At 41.9% G+C, this 16,666-nt stretch overlaps 1 long non-coding RNA gene across 1 annotated transcript; it reads right to left on the bottom strand.

The window, feature by feature from the left end:
- Positions 1-11,476: 11,476 nt before the first annotated feature.
- Positions 11,477-13,955, bottom strand: LOC129653828 (uncharacterized). The gene is made up of 3 exons (XR_008715225.1): positions 13,798-13,955; positions 13,461-13,534; positions 11,477-12,121 (listed from the first exon to the last, which is right to left on the bottom strand). It is a non-coding gene; the product is annotated as an uncharacterized LOC129653828 (long non-coding RNA).
- Positions 13,956-16,666: the final 2,711 nt, after the last annotated feature.

The following is a 16,666-nucleotide window of genomic DNA, read 5'->3' as shown; positions in this document are numbered from 1 at the left end:
TTATAATTTATTTAACCACACCCCAAACGTTTCACATTTAAAATGTCTCTGATCTCTTCATACATATGTACATATGTATATCTGAGTCTTAATGTTTCCTTAGGAGAGGGAAAGGGGAGGAAGCTAAATCGTTCATTCAAAGTTACTGTTTCACTCTGGCAAAGCTGTAGGAGTTAACACTCCCAGGGGACTTCCCTGGTGGTCCAGTGGTAAGAATCTGCCTTGCATCTGTTGATGGACACCTAGGTTGCTTCCATGTCCTGGCTATTATAAACAGTGCTGCGATGAACACTGGGGTACATGTGTCTCTTTCAATTCTGGTTTCCTCAGTGTGTATCCCAGCAGTGGGATTGCTGGGTCCTATGGCAGTTCTATTTCCAGTTTTTAAAGGAATCTCCACACTGTTCTCCATAGTGGCTGAAAAGCTGTGGTACATATACATAATGGAGTATTACTCAGCCATTAAAAATAATACATTTGAATCAGTTCTAACGAGGTGGATAAACTGGAGCCTATTATACAGAGTGAAGTAAGCCAGAAAGAAAAACACCAATACAGTATACTAACGCATATATATGGAATTTAGAAAGATGGTAACGATAACCCTGTATGCAAGACAGCAAAAGAGACACTGATATATAGAACAGTCTTTTGGACTCTGTGGGAGAGGGAGAGGGTGGGATGATTTGGGAGAATGGCATTGAAACATGTATAATATCATATATGAAATGAGTCACCAGTCCAAGTTTGATGCACGATACTGGATGCTTGGGGCTGGTGCACTGGGACGAGAGGGATGGTATGGGGAGGGAGGAGGGAGGAGGGTTCGGGATGGGGAACATGTGTATACCTGTGGTGGATTCATGTTGATATATGGCAAAACCAATACAATATTATAAATTTTAAAAATAAAATAAAATTAAAAAAAAAAAAAGAATCTGACTTGCGCAGCAAGGGACACAGTTTCCATCTCTGGTCAGGGAACTAAGATCCTACATGCTGTGGGACAACTAAACCCAAGTGCCACAACTACTGAAGCCTGTACTCTGCAACTAGAGAGCCCGTATGCCACGATGAAAGATCCTTCATGACTCAGCGAAGATCTGCGTGCTGCAACTAAAGTCAAAAAAAAAAAAAAAAAACTGTCAATAGAGATGGGTTATCATCTGATGACTAAAAGATCTGTAATGAGTTAGGGGCCAGATCCTGAAAGTGCTGTCAAAATTGTAAGGATCCTTCCACTGGGAGCAGGAAGCGTAGTGACAACAGTGAGAAAATACCAACCAAGCTTTTCAACTTTCGTACCAAAACACCAGTTTTGCCACATGCCATCTGTAGGATCAGGCCACCCAAGATGGCCTGTTCTCTTGTTCTCTATACATCCCCTGCTTGACCAGTGCCTGCTTCACTTAAACCTTCGCCTGGCAGACCTTCCTACAGGCTTGCCCCAGGCCCCAGCTAATGGTTGTTCTAACTTTAACCACCATGATGGCTTATTAAAGGCGCAATGGGGAAGCATACTGTTCTGCTAGTGTCCCTGATAACCAATGAACCAATCTGATGTCAATTCCCCCTCTAACTGGAAAGCTCTCCCTGCTCCCAGGAGCGAAGATGGCTGCCATGCCCTCCCCACCACCTGCCACATATTTGAAACTTGAAGACCAAGTTCTGTTCTTTCAGGTCAAATTCTGGGGAACAGATTTCACTTCCAGGATTTCTGGTGAAAATATTTCTAAGCCTTTGCAGGCCCACAATTATGATGCTGTGTTACTATCTCTATAAGGAGATGGTTTACTTATCCCTAACACTGATTTATGTCATGCTAGTGAAAACTACATAGGGTATCCCCCATGACCAGTACATTTGCATGAAATCTAAAACATCATATGGGATAGAACAAGGCCTTAAGAAGTCCCAAAGTTCACACTCAGCTGATTATAATATAGAAAAGAGGCTAGTTAGCTTCTCTTCTGAGCACATATATCTTTATACAAGGCCTTCTCTGGTAGCTCACATGGTAAAGAATCCGCCTGAAACGCAGGAGACCTCGGTTCCATTCCTGGGTCATAAAGATCCTCTGGAGGAGGGCATGGCAGCCCACTCCAGTATTCTTGTCTGGAGAATCCCATGGACAGAGGAGCCTGGTGCGCTACAGTCCATGGGTCTGCAAAGAGTCAGACGTGACCGAGCGACTAAGAACAGCACTGTACATTTAAGCAAATCATTAATGCCCTTTTGCTTGTGAATGCTAAAGGATTGGGATTTTAGGTCAGTTTTGTAAGAAGTGGACTTCCCAGGTGGCTCAGACGGTAAAGCGTCTGTCTACAATGTGGGAGACCTGGGTTCCATCCCTGGGTCAGGAAGATCTGCTGGACAAGGAAATGGCAATCTACTCCAGTACTATTGCCTGGAAAAATCCCATGGACAGAGGAGCCTGGTAGGCTGCAGTCCGTGGGGTCGCAAAGAGTCGGACATGACTGAGCGACTTCACTTTTGTAAGAAGTAGAGTTTTAAGGTAAGATGTTGTCAACTTAAAAAAATATACACTCTGAAAGTTGAGAATTATATTTTATTTGTCAGGCATTCTGAGCACTTCAAGACTGGGAGACAGCGTCTCAGATAGCTCTGAGGGATTCCTCCAAAGAGGCAGGGAAAAGCCAAAGTGTTTAGGAGTTTTTGCATCAAAAACCAGATAAATTACTGTAAATTATAGAAAACCAGACATCTCAAGTTAATGAATTTAGCGTTTTTCTATGTATGGAAAGATGCAAGAGTCTGGGCTCATTGCTTTGTTTATTAAGCCTAAATAGAAAAGCTTTTGTATACATATATGAAATAGCATGTGTAATATATGTTATATATATTAGAAAATGTATGAAGTTTTACCTAAAAAATTTATAACAGTTTGATTCCACTTGTTTGGCTTAGTATGAATAGAATGCTAGATTTCTAATTTTAAAAAAATAGATATGCAAAAAGTAACAAAAGTTTGCTTTATAGCACAGGGAACTATAGGGCTTCCCAAGTTGCTCAGATGATAAAGAATCTGCCTGCAATGTGGAAAACCTGGGTTCGATTCCTGGGTTGGGAAAAATTCCCTGGACATGACAGGAAACTATAGTCAAATAACTTATTATAATAGAAAATAATCTCAAAAATAATTTATGTGTATATGTGTAACTGAATCACCTTGCTGTGTACCTGAAACATTATGTCAACTATGCTTCAATAAAATACATACATTAAGAAAAAAGAAAAAGAAATCATTGCTTTGATATGCACCTTAGCCTTCTAAGGGCCAGTACCTGCAGTTTTTATTCAGAGTTCCCTCAGGGCTCACCAGAGGGGTGGGAGGAGACTGTAACATGATGTCCCAATGTGACATACTTTGGTTACTGATAAGGCAGGTAGCATCCTTTAGTCCACAGTGTCTTTTTAAAAACTTTCTCTGAGCCTTAATTACCTATTGTATAAAAAACATGGAAATAGAGGCTATTGGGAGAGGTTGCTATCATACTAGCTTTATCACTTTCCCACTTCTGGTTTCACTAGTCTGTATATCTATGAATCATAAGCAAATTAAAGTCAGCATGGAGGAATGAAGATCTATACAATCTGGGAAAGACTTGGGTTATAGTTCCAGCTCTACTATTTAAAAACTGTGAAATCTTAGGCTAGTCATCTAAATCAGCCTAAGCTGCCTATAAAAAGGGACTCTGATAGTAACATCTTCTTTAAATATTATATGTTGGTATTGTTGTGAATTTCAAATAAGATGAAATTATTTGAATCCATTATTATGCCAATATTTGAATCTTTTGTTATGTCAGTTTTATTGAATTTTTGAATGTTCATTAAAGGCCTTTTTATTTATTTTGTTTTCCCTCAAACTTCTTTCCTTGTCTCCTTTTCTTCTACCTACCACCTAAATATGGTCTTCCCTGGTGGTTCAGACAATAAAGAATCTGCTTATAATGCTAAAGACTCAGGTTTCATTCCTGGGTTGGAAAGATCCCCTGGAGAAGGCAATGGCTATCCCCTCCAGTAATCCCATGGACAGAGGACCCCTTCCATGGGGTCATAAAGAATCAGACACGACTTAACGAATAAACCACCACCATCACTTAAATATCTCCTTTCCTTAAAGTTCCATCATTTCTTCCTTTTTGCTCCATCAATGAATGTGTAACCCTTAGGTGACCTATTCCATTCTCATAGTTTCAACTATGGAATATATACTGATGACTGCTATTAGTGTGTAAGTCTCCTGTTGAACTTCAGATCTATGTATTCTACTGTTTATTGGACATAACCACCTACATGCTCCAGAAGATCAAGATCAAATATTCAAAACTCACAAACTTCTTTCTCCCTGTACTTGCTCCTTCTTGCCTTGGTGACTAATACCAACCACTGAGCAGGCCAATCTAGAAGTCTGGTATCCATCTCATATTCTGTCTATTCCATCTCATATTCTGTCTATTCAATCACATCTGTGTCCAATCAATCCAAAGTACTGTAACTTTTACTCCCTTAATAGTTCTCTAGGTCTAGGGAAAACCACTAGACCATTCAGGTATGACCTAAATCAAATCCCTTACAATTATACAGTGGAAGTGACAAATAGATTCAAGGGATTGGATCTGATAGACAGAGTGCCTGAAGAACTGTGGATGGAGGTTCGTGACATTGTACAAAAGGCAGTGATCAAGACCATCCCCATGGAAAAGAAATGCAAAAAGGCAAAATGGCTGTCTGAGGAGGCCTTACAAATAGCTGAGAAAAGCAGAGAAGCTAAAGGTAAAGGACAGAAGGAAAGATATACCCATTTGAATGCAGAGTTCCAAAGAATAGCAAGGAGAGATAAGAAAGCCTTCCTCAGCGATCAGTGCAAAGTATTGGGAGTTTCAGCTTCCGCAACAGGAAGGACTGATTTCCTTTAGGATGAACTGGTTGGATTTCCTTGCAGTCCAAGGGCCTCTCAAGAGTCCTCTCCAACACCACAGTTCAAAAGTACCAATTCTTCAGTGCTCAGCTTTCTTTATGGTCCAACTCTCACATTCATATATGACTACTGGAAAAATCATAGCTTTGACTAGATGGACTTTTGATGGCAAAGTAATGTCTCTGCTTTTTAATATGCTGTTTAGGTTTGTCATAGTTTTTCTTCCAAAGAGCAAGTGTCTTTTAATTTCACGGCTGCAGTCACCATCTGCAGTGATTTTGGAGCCCAAGGAAATAAAGTCTGTCACCGTTTCCATTGTTTCCCCATGTATTTGCCAGGAAGTGATGGGACCGGATGTCATGATCTTTGTTTTTTGAATGTTGAGTTTTAAGCCAGCTTTTTGACTCTCCTCTTTCACCTTTGTCAAGAGGCTCTTTAGCTCCTTTTTGCTTTCTGCCATAAGGGTGCGACACACCAATAGTAGTCATCAGTATATATTTCCTGGTAGCTCAGCAGTAAAGAATCCGCTGCCAATGCAGGAGATGTGGGTTCAGTCACTGGGTCAAGAAGATCCCCTGGAGAAGGAAATGGCAACCCACTCTAGTATTCCTGCTTCCAAAATCCCATCAACAGAGGAACCTGGCAGGCTACAGTCTATGGGGTCACAAAAGTCATACACATCTAAGCGACTAAACAACAATATGAGAATTAATATAAAAGAATCTCCTAAACACATTGAGAAAAAAGTTACAGAAATCAATGTATAATATGTGCTGATTGGACTTCCCAAGTGGCTCAGCAGTAAAGATTCTACCTGCAATGGAGGAGACACAGGAGATGTGAGTTCAGTTCCTGGGTGGGGAAGATCCCCTGGAGGAAGGCATGTCAACCCACTCCAGCATTCTTGCCAGGAAAATCCCAGGGATAGAGGCGCCTGGTGGACTACAGTCCATAGTGTCACAAAGAGTTGGACACAACTGAAGCGATTGAGTGCATGCACACACACACATGTGCTAATCAATTTGAAGGGAAATATGAGAAACTCTTTATAGCAGTCACCTCTAGGGAGAGATTAGGGGCAGGAGGAGAAGGGGACGACAGAGGATGAGATGGCTGGATGGCATCACCAACTCAATGGACGTGAGTCTGAGTGAACTCCGGGAGTTGGTGATGGACAGGGAGGCCTGGCGTGCTGCAATTCATGGGGTCACAAAGAGTCGGACACAACTGAGAGACTGAACTGAACTGAACTGAACTAGGTAGGAGAACTGGGGATTTAGGGCAAGATGAAGACTTGTTTTTTACTGTATATCTTTTTAAACTATTTGGATTTTTAAATATTTACAGTGTTTGCTTTTTAAAAAAAAAAAAATCAGGCTTTAAAACCACAAAGCAAACATGCTTTTTTCTCCTACCTTCTAATAGTCTGTCTATAAGTGATCTTTTCTTATAGACCAGTTTCCTCTATGTTGAACATGTGCCAGGAAAAGTAATCCACCTCCCTGATGACAACTGCAAGTGGGAAACTTGGGAGCTGGAATGCCCTTGAACTACGGAATTATCTGGCTGTGTCAGAAGTTCTCACAGCAGCGTTTTTATCATGTTCAGTCTTTAAGTTCCCAAAGAAATGCCGGTCTTTATCCAGAATTAACTTTATTTAGGCATTTGGCATTATTGTCTGTTTTCTGGTTGCATGCTTATTAAAGCCTTTCATCCTAACAATAACTTTCCATTCCTTTTGCTCATTATTGCTGATGGCATCAGTATAGGCATGATTGAATGATCAGATCTTTGTTCTTCAGAAATGTCATTACTAATGAACAATTTATCCTATAAATACATAAATTTGTCATTTTCAATTTTTTACCATATCTAATTTTGTTTCCATACTAATGGTATGTCTCTTCCCTCTAACACTTCCTGATATTCTATCTGCATTTGTTTTTACTGAACATAATTTGTAGTTTTTGTGAAAAATTGGAAGCTAAGATTAAACACACCAAATACACAAAGATTAAAGGTTATTAAATGGTGGGCAGCAAACTGAATTCAGACTGTGTAAGTTGTTTGTTTGATCTGCATAACATTTAAAAATGTTGAGCTAGTTATCAACATTTCAAAATTGTAGGAGGTTTCTGGTTTGCCTCGAGAGAGGAAAGGCAAGGCAGCCTTGTTTTCATTTTTGTTCTTGTTTTTTTTTTTTTAACCTTAACCTTTTTATTTAGCTCATCCTTCAAACCTTGACCTGCTGGGAAATATTTTCTAATTCCCCAATATGATTTGGTTGCCTTTCCCCCATATTTCTGTAGAACAATTGTTTTATCTTAGTATTTAATTATAGATTTTTTTATATAATCTTTTGTTCTAGCAAGATCAGAAGCTTCTAGAGGGCAGGTTGTACACTGAGCTCACATCGCATCCTCTAGTCCTTTATTCTCACTTTATTCTAGAGGTCTCCTATATGCCTAGTGTCAGGCTTGTAAAAGGCATTGAACAAATACTTGAGAGAATGAATAACTTAATACCGTAATCTACTTCTTGTCTATGATTTGCCTTCTATTACCCTGTCAATAACAATTTTGAGCAGCAGTGTGTAGATTGACAAGGTCTGATTTTTTTTCCCCTTAAATTATCTGCTTAGTTATAAATTGTACTGTAAAGTATTTTTTGATATGTTAAATATTTGAGTACAGAAGAAGTGAAGGAAGTTTAGGTCTAAACTCATGATTCTTGTGTGGGGCCTAAGGTTATTAAAAGGCATCCACCCCTCTGTTCCTAGAAAGGCTATCACAGTGCCAGAATGTTTAATTCAGCCACACATTCTCATGAGTGTCTGTAACATCTAATTATCAAATAAATGACTCAGAGTAAGATGGCATTGGGGCTAGATGAAGTGGGGAGGGGAGTGCTATAATTAATGAGTGATGTCATTAATTTCCCTAGTGTAAAAGTTAGTGGAAAATAAATTGCGATGAAACACAAGTGTAACCTAATGACTTGTTATTACCTTTGAAACTTTGAAACCATTGTCAGCATTATAATTACAAACTATTTATTCACTGTATATACCCTTAAATTTATGCCCTTAAATTAATTCCCACACTGTGGTATCATGGAAGGATATTTTTTTTATCTGCAGTTCTTGGCATAGCGCCTAAGACCCTTGGAATTTCCTGAGTGATAAGGGTGATAGGAATGTCTTTTAATGAGGCCATTCTTGGCAAGCCTCTCGATAGCTTCAGGATGGGGGTGGTGTCCAGAAAGACCAAACCTTGATTGGCAGGATAGAATGTTTAGCCCCAACTCCTGGAAGGGTAAAGGGGCTGGAGATAGAATTTAATTACCAGTGGCCAGTGATTTAATCCATCATGCCTACATAATGAAACCACCTTAAAAAACCCTAAATGATGGAACTTCTAGGGTGTTGAGCACATCAAGGTGATTGGAGGGTAGCAGAGGACAGAAGCCTGTGCCCTGGTGAAACTGTGCAACTCAGATTTGAGACCTGAACCCACGTGCTGGGACTCAAACCCAGTCAAAATCTGGATGGGGACTTGAACCCACAGTCTTTTGATTGAGATCATACACCTCTTCTCAGGACTTAATGAAGCACAGGTTCTTGATGTCTCATTGCTGAAAGAATTCAGTGAGAGGGACTTCCCTGGTAGTCTAGTGGTTAAGAACCTGCCTTCCAATGCAGGGGACGTGGGTTGGATCCCTGGCTGGGGAACTGAGATCCCATCTGCCGCAGGGCAACTAAGCCTACACACTGCAACTAGACAGCCTGCGCACCGCAGTGAAAACCCAGGACAGCCAAAAGAAAAAATTCAGTGGAAAAAAGTGATAGGTAAGAAGCGGATTTATTTAGAGAGAAAGACACCCCACAGACAGAATATGGACCATCTCCGAAGCTGAGAGGTGCTGAAACAGAGGGGTAGTTAGTTTTTATGGAGTGGGTAATTTCATAGACTAATGAGTGGGAGGATTATCCCAAATATTTTGGGAAAGGGGCAGGGATTTCCAGGAATTGAGCTACCACCCTCTTTTTGGCCTTATATGGTTGGCCTGAGAACCGTCTTGGCACTGGTGGGCGTGTCATTTAGCCATTGTATTACAATGAGCGTATTACAAGGCTTGAGGTCAACTGGAAGTCCAACCTTCCACCCTCTCAGACCTAGTTGATTCTAACCAGTTTTTGTCATGTCCTATGGCTTTGTCCGGAGAAGGCAATGGCACCCCACACCAGTACTCTTGCCTGGAAAATCCCATGGATGGAGGAGCCTGGTGGGCTGCAGTCCATGGGGTCGTGAAGAGTCAGACACAACTGAGCAACTTCACTTTCATTTTTCACTTTCATGCATTGGAGAAGGAAATGGCAACCCACTCCAGTGTTCTTGCCTGGAGAATCCCAGGAACAGGGGAGCCTGGTGGGCTGCCGTCTATGGGATCACACAGAGTCGGACACAACTGAAACAACTTAGCAGCAGCAGCAGCATGGCTATGTCATTGTTATAAAGGTTGTGCCTGCCCCCTTCCCTCCTGTTTCACTGGCACTCTTCCCAACCTTGCACTATGGACCTCTTCATCTGACTCTTCATTCATATCCTTTTAATAAGCCAGTAAATGTAAGTATAGTGTCTTCCTAAGTACTGTGAGCAATTCTAGCAAAGTATCCAACCTAAGGAGGGGGTCACAGTGATCCTTGATCTATATCCAATGGGTCAGAAGCATGAATGACCACAGACTTGCAATCGGCATCTGAAAGTGGGGCCAGTCATGTGGGAGTGAGCCCTTTAACTTGTGGATGTGCGTGTTAAGTCGCTTCAGTCGTGATCAACTCTTTGCAACTGTATGGACTATAGCTTGCCAGAGTCCTCTGTCCATGGGACTCTCCAGCAAGAATATTGGAGTGTGTTGTCATGCCCTCCTCCAGGGCATCTTCCCGACCCAGGGATCAAACCCACACTTCTTATGTCTCTTGCATTGGCAGGACGGTTTGTTTTTTTTAATCACTAGCGCCACCTGAGAAGCCCTAACTTGTGGAACTTGATGTTGATTCCAAGTGGATAGTGTTAGAGTTGAAACTGTTGGACTCCCAGTTAGTGTCAGAGAGTTAGAAAAGACATCAACATATATACAGTCAGGAAGAAATAAGCCTCTCATGAGATTTTCTTGGTGGTCCAGTCACTAAGATTCTGTACTTCTACTGCAGGGGGCATGGGTTCACCCTCTGGATGGGAACCTTAAGATCCCACATGCTGCGTAGCATGGCCAAAAAGGAAAAAAGCCTCTCTCACCTAGCCCTCATACCTGTGACATTCTGTCACTGATAATGAGCAATATGCTAAGTTACTGTAAGCAGCCCCTTTAAATCTCTTTCAATGCCCTTTACCCTCCTTTCGGTGGCTCAGATTTTAAAGAATCAGCCTGCAAACCGGGAGACCTGGGTTCGATCCCTGGGTTGGGAAGATCCCCTGGAGAAGGGAAAGGCTACCCACTCTAGCATTCTGGCCTGGAGAATTCCATGGACTGTATAGTCTATGGGGTCACAAAGAGTTGGACACGACTGAGTGACTTTCACTTCACTTCCCTACTATCCTTTTGTGCAACAATAGTTATTTACTCTACAAGTTTGAAATCCCATTATGTGCCAGGCTCTATGATAGGGCCTAGGAGACAATGGTGAATAAAATCAGATGAGTCTTTCCTTTCATGAACCTAGTGGTAGACTCAGACACCCGTCAAAGAATCTCATATACAGGTAGATTTACAATTATGGTAAATGCTGTGAGAGGTACAAGATGCTATGATTGTTCTCATTAGAAACAACATGAGATGCTCTCCTCAGGAAGCTGAAATCTGAAGAACTGTAGGAGGATTACTAAGTGAAGATGTGGGAGTGGGTAAACTTAGACCTTGCTTATTATAAAGTCTCCACCCTCCTAGTTCAGCACACTCCTCCTCCTATATATTCCCCCACAATTTGGCTTCTATGAAGAGCCACTCCGAATATACTCAGAGCAGCATCATGAGAAAACATTTCATAAAGGTTTTTTGTTTTTGTTTTTCAAAAAAATGAGATCATGGTATATATTAGATGCCCAATAAAGTAAGCCATCTACTTTCTCATAATTGACTGCTGCCATTTAATCAGTTTCCTCGTCACTTTCCACACTGATCCCAATTGCATGCACCTGCTCCCACACAGCCAGAGCCCAGCTGATTGTGAAAATAATAGAGCTTTGAGCCAAGACTGAAGGATGACAGTGGGAGCAACGTGTTTTGCTGACTGGAGTCTGGGATGTCTTCCCAGAGATTTGAGTTTTGAAGAATGGGGGAGGAAGAAAGACTCTGGGAGGAGGAGACAGCATCCACATGGCACAGAGGACCCGGAAGAACATCACTTATTTGCAGGGCAGTGGGTAGTTTGGAATTCTCTTAAATAAAGTCAGGAAAGCAGCGTAGTAAAATATTGAAATTTATTTAGCATTTCAGAAATCAAAAGAACTAAACGTTTAGTGAACTCTAAAAGTCCCATAAATAGAATTCGTCACTTTATAAAATCTTTTCTAAAGGAATTGCTGCTGCTGCTGCTGCTGCTGCTAAGTCGCTTCAGTCGTGTTCGACTTTGTGCGACCCCATAGACGGCAGCCCACCAGGCTCTGCCGTCCCTGGCATTCTCCAGGCAAGAACACTGGAGTGGGTTGCCATTTCCTTCTCCAATGCATGAAAGTGAAAAGTGAAAGTGAAGTCACTCAGTCGTGTCCAACTCTTCGTGACTCCATGGACTGCAGCCTACCAGGCTCCTCTGTCCATGGATTTTCCAGGCAAGAGTACTGGAGTGGCTTGCCATTGCCTTCTCCAAAGGAATTGCTACTACATGTATTAATCTGAATTTCTGCAGTTGTCCTAGGTTCCAGAAACTTAGTTTAATCCCTCAGAATCTGTTTATTTTCCTGGCATATCTTAAGTTCTTTTCCATTTTGTTTCATTGGCTTCCAAGCGTTACCTTTCTCTTTTCTTGCTTACTGTTTTTTAGAATCTTGTCAAATGATTTTCCACATCTTCCCAGACTATGATGTAGTTGACTGAGAATTTGTTTTGGCATAACTCTTTTTCAGTTTCCCTTTATTTGCTGCGATGGAAACTTCTACCTACGATGACATATGGCAAGACCTAGAGGAAAAAATGATAAGAAAATAATTTCAGCCTAATGAGAGACCAGCCACTGAAAGTTCTTCCATAAAGTACATATCCAGAGGGGAAGACAAATATTTCAGCAATATTTTTGATTAAACAAGTGTACTGTTCTTTATTACCATTTTATCACATAGTTTTATATGCATCCATCCTCGATGGATAAAGGCAAACTTTTTCCTTCTTAAAATTGAGAATGTTACAGAATGTTCCCATCATGTGTGGGGAAAAAAGAATAGCTACCATTTATTAGGACACGTGTTTTGCTAGGCTCTGTTGTAGGCTAATTTGAATGGTATCTTTGGTCAGCTACCAGTGTGCTTAAATAGGGAGATGGTCAGTCAGTTTCAGCGCGGTGATAAACTAGAGTACATACAACCCACGGCCTTGGGTCTTTAGAGGGTAGTTCACTGGTCACTTAGTTCATTAACAGCCACATCGGATTAGAGCCCATGTCCTTGATTTTCAATCCAACGCTCTTTCCACAACAGACTGAAATTCTCAGGACATTTATCTTCATGTCCCTTTTCTCTCTCTTCCCCTCTTTTATTTTTTTTTTAAAGTGCGATTTTCTCTGTTCCTTAAAAATGGGATGTTTGAAATCATCCTTCAACAACCTAATTCAACATTTATCTAAGGGCCATCTTCTGCACACTAGTCATCACGCTGGGCATTTGGTTGGATACAGTAAGATAAGCTATACAAAGATAACTAAAATGCAAAGCCGTGGACACAAGGGCTTTGTAAACAGGTTCTGCAAGATTTCAGAGGTCGGTGTGAGGATCGTATCTTGGGACTTGGGCTTTTAAGAGATGAAAAAGATTTTCAGAAATGAGATAAGGGCTGAGGTAAGGAAAAGAATTCTAGGTAATGTGAAGAGTAAGAACAAGGGTACAAAGGAAGGGAACCATTGGGAAGGTGTGGAGTAGAATCATAAGATTAACAAAGTGCTATTACAGGACGAGACAGAGGATGAGATGGTTGGATGGCATCATCCAAACAGCCAGGGAAGCCTGGAGTGCTGCAGCCTGGGGTCGCAAAGAGCCGGACACGACTAAGAGACTGAGCAACAACAAATTAGAGGAGAACACAGAACTGGGAAACAGGGTGCGCTGTTTGATGTGCAACTGCGCAAGGGACTAGAGTAGCTAAAATACAGAGAGGGTGGAAGCCCCGGGCAGATGTCGTGGAGGCTGTAGGCAGGTCACCTAGAAGGTGACTTTAAATGGGCAAAAGTCAGCAACCGTGTTATCCAAGGTGGCTGCTAAGAGGAACTGGGTAGAGCGGGTCAGGAGCCGCAGTCCACGGAGACGCTTACTAGCACACGCCTGCCTCCAGGGGGAGCTCAAGGTTTCCATCCTTCGTTCCTAAGTAAAAGGAGCTGGTGTCAATCTAGAACAAAATAGATATTTTAGAGAAAAGAGTCATTCTGTGGGAGATTCTGTCAGAGGAATAAAGCCATTGTAAAGGAAAGTGGGCTGAGAGAATATTTTCCCCCATCAGTCGTCTCTGGTAACTCTTAGCTTTGGTTAGCTCTTGTAATGCTTTTTTTTTTTTTTTTTTACTTTACAATATTGTATTGGTTTAGCCATATATCAAAATGAATCCACCACAGGTACACATGTGTTCCCCATCCTGAACCCTCCTTATCTTACCTCTTCTTTGCTTGTGATGAGTGTCTGGTCCCAGAAGGGCAAAAATTTCTGGAGGAGTCCACATTGTCCCGCCCAGCTGCTGAGGCAGAGGCTTGATAGGATTTGGCACCAGCATGAACTGGTCATAAAGAGTGGGCATTGGGCCAGAGGGTCCTTTGTGTATGTGTTCGGTGAAATGCATGTGTAGCCACATGCATGATGCAGCACATGTATGATGCAAGGTTCTGGTCAGACTGCCTCCACCCAACTGCATGTAATTAGCATTTGGTGTGGTCACACAGGGGACTAGGATTTCCGAGGTAGGATTTCATAGGTGGGATTCTTGTCAAGAGGGGATTTTGCTCAAAGCTTCAACTGGAGAGTATCAGTAGGCAGAGATGCGTGTGTGTGCTCAGTCTCTCAGTCATGTCCAACTCTTTGCGACCCCATAGACTGTAGCCCGCCAGGCTCCTCTGCCCATGAAATTTTCCAGGCAAGAATACTGGAGTGGGTTGCCATTTCCTCCTCCAGGAGATCTTCCCGTCCCAGGATCGAACCCAAGTCTGCCATGTCTCCTGCATGGACAGGCGAATTCCTTACCACTGAGCCCCCTGGGAAGCCCAGGCTGAGATGGGGAACTATTGTTTCTGACAGCAGTGAAGGCTGAGACGACAAAAACACACAGCTGCGCACTGGTGCAAATTCAGTCCTCGTGGTGGCGGCAGGACCCAGCCTGGGCTCGCATTCGCTTCTGGGACTAGAATATTTTCATCAGCAGGAGCCTGGAATTTGAAAAAATATAAAGCCCAATGTGAGGCATACACCTTCTCTAAAATAAAGTCTGTCTTCTTGGACAAAGTTGGCCCTCACCTAATTTACATGTGAGGAGCTGGAAATGCCGACGCAATGGCATGAGTCCAGGACCCTGGAAAGGTATTTAATCTCCAGGAATGAAAGAGACCTGTGAATGACCTAGAGGAGAGAGATGCCAGTGTTGAGAATTCTTAGTTTTGCTATTAATCATTCACAGTGGTATTTAGGTGCAAGTCTCTGGGAGGCCAGGCTGTCTGCACAGGTGTTGGACTTACCCTAGACTGTGAGTATCAGAATGTCACAAGTTTAACTTTATTGTTTCTGCATACATTCAGAGAACAGTTTTGCTTTTGCTTTTTTTTACTCCCTTTTATGTTTCAGTTATAGGAACTGTATTATTATTCTAACACACGATCTGATATTTTAACATGAAACCTATGGGTCCTAACCCAAATAATCTCTTATTCTATCATTTATGCGCTTCTGACTTTTCTTATTTAGTAATATTTCTATCTCATTATAGAATTTATAAATGACTAATGCAGAATATCGGAGAAGGCAATGGCACCCCACTCCAGTACTCTTGCCTGGAAAATCCCATGGAAGGAGGAGCCTGGAAGGCTGCAGTCCATGGGGTCGCTGAGGATCGGACGTGACTGAGCGACTTCACTTTCACTTTTCACTTTCATACACTAGAGAAGGAAGTGGCAACCCACTCCAGTGTTCTTGCCTGGAGAATCCCAGGGATGGCAGAGCCTGGTGGGCTGCTGTCTATGGGGTTGCACAGAGTTGGACACGACTGAAGTGACTTAGTAGTAATGCAGAATATTAAAAAAATACAACATAGAACAAATATTAGCCATATTTGCTTAAAGATAAGCAGTGTTCTCTGTAATGACATGTATGGGGAAAGAATCTGAAAAAAGACTGGATATATGTTTCTGTACAACTGATGCACTGTGCTGTACGGCTGACACTAACACAACACTGTGAATCAAGTAGCGATCCGTTTTGGAGGCGTGCTGCATTGGGTCTGTGTTGCAGTGCGTGGGCCTCTCATCGCAGTGGCTTCTCTGGGGCACAATGGCCTCAGTAGCTGGGGCACACAGGTTCAGTAGTTGAGGCTCCCAGGCTCTAGAGTGTGGACTCAGTGGTCGTGGTGCACAGGCTTAGATGGTCCGTGGAGAGTGGAATCTTCCCACACCAGGGATCGAACCCCTGTCCCCTGCACTGGCAGGCGGATTCTTATCCACTGTACTACCAGGGAAGTCCCTACATTTTATTTTGTATTTTTTTCACTTAGTAATCCATTTATGAAACTATTCAACATTGATAAACAGTCTACATCATTATTTTTTCTTTATATATATTTTTTATTACACAAGTTCTATCTGTGCACTGTGTGAGCTTAGAAAATAGAGAAAAATTATACCAAAGAAAATAAGTCATCTAGAATTCTATCATCCAGAGATTAATTGCTTGTGATATTTTAGTCTACATCCTGGCAGTTTGTTTGTTTTAAGTTCCATAAGTAATAGCATTCTTGATGTAATATTTCAATAATATATATTTTAGTCTTTTTTCTTTGTATTAATAAAAAAGTGGTTTTGCTGGACTTTTTGGTGTAAAATCTACTAAATTCATGTATATATATTTTAATTAAATATAGGAAAGTATAAAAGAAGGCATCAGTTCAGTTCAGTTCAGTTGCTCAGTCGCGTCCAACTCTTTGCAACCCCATGAACCTCAGCACAGCAGGCCTCCCTGTCTATCACCAACTCCCAGAGTTTAGCCAAACTCATGTCCATTGAACTGGTGATGCCTTCCAACCATCTCATCCTCTGTCATCCCCTTCTCCTCCCACCCTCAATCTTTCCCAGCATCAGGGTCTTTTCAAATGAGTCAGCTCTTTGCATCAGGTGGCCAAAGTATTGGAATTTCAGCTTCAACATCAGTCCTTCCAATGAACACCCAGGACTGATCTCCTTTAGGATGGACTGGTTGGATCTCCTTGCAGTCCAAGGGACTCTCAAGAGTCTTCTCCAACACCACAGTTCAAAAGCATCAATTCTTCAAT

Source organism: Bubalus kerabau, chromosome 5 (genome assembly GCF_029407905.1).
Source record: "Bubalus kerabau isolate K-KA32 ecotype Philippines breed swamp buffalo chromosome 5, PCC_UOA_SB_1v2, whole genome shotgun sequence".
Lineage (NCBI taxonomy): Eukaryota > Metazoa > Chordata > Mammalia > Artiodactyla > Bovidae > Bubalus > Bubalus kerabau.
This window is presented reverse-complemented; position numbering and strand designations above follow the sequence as displayed.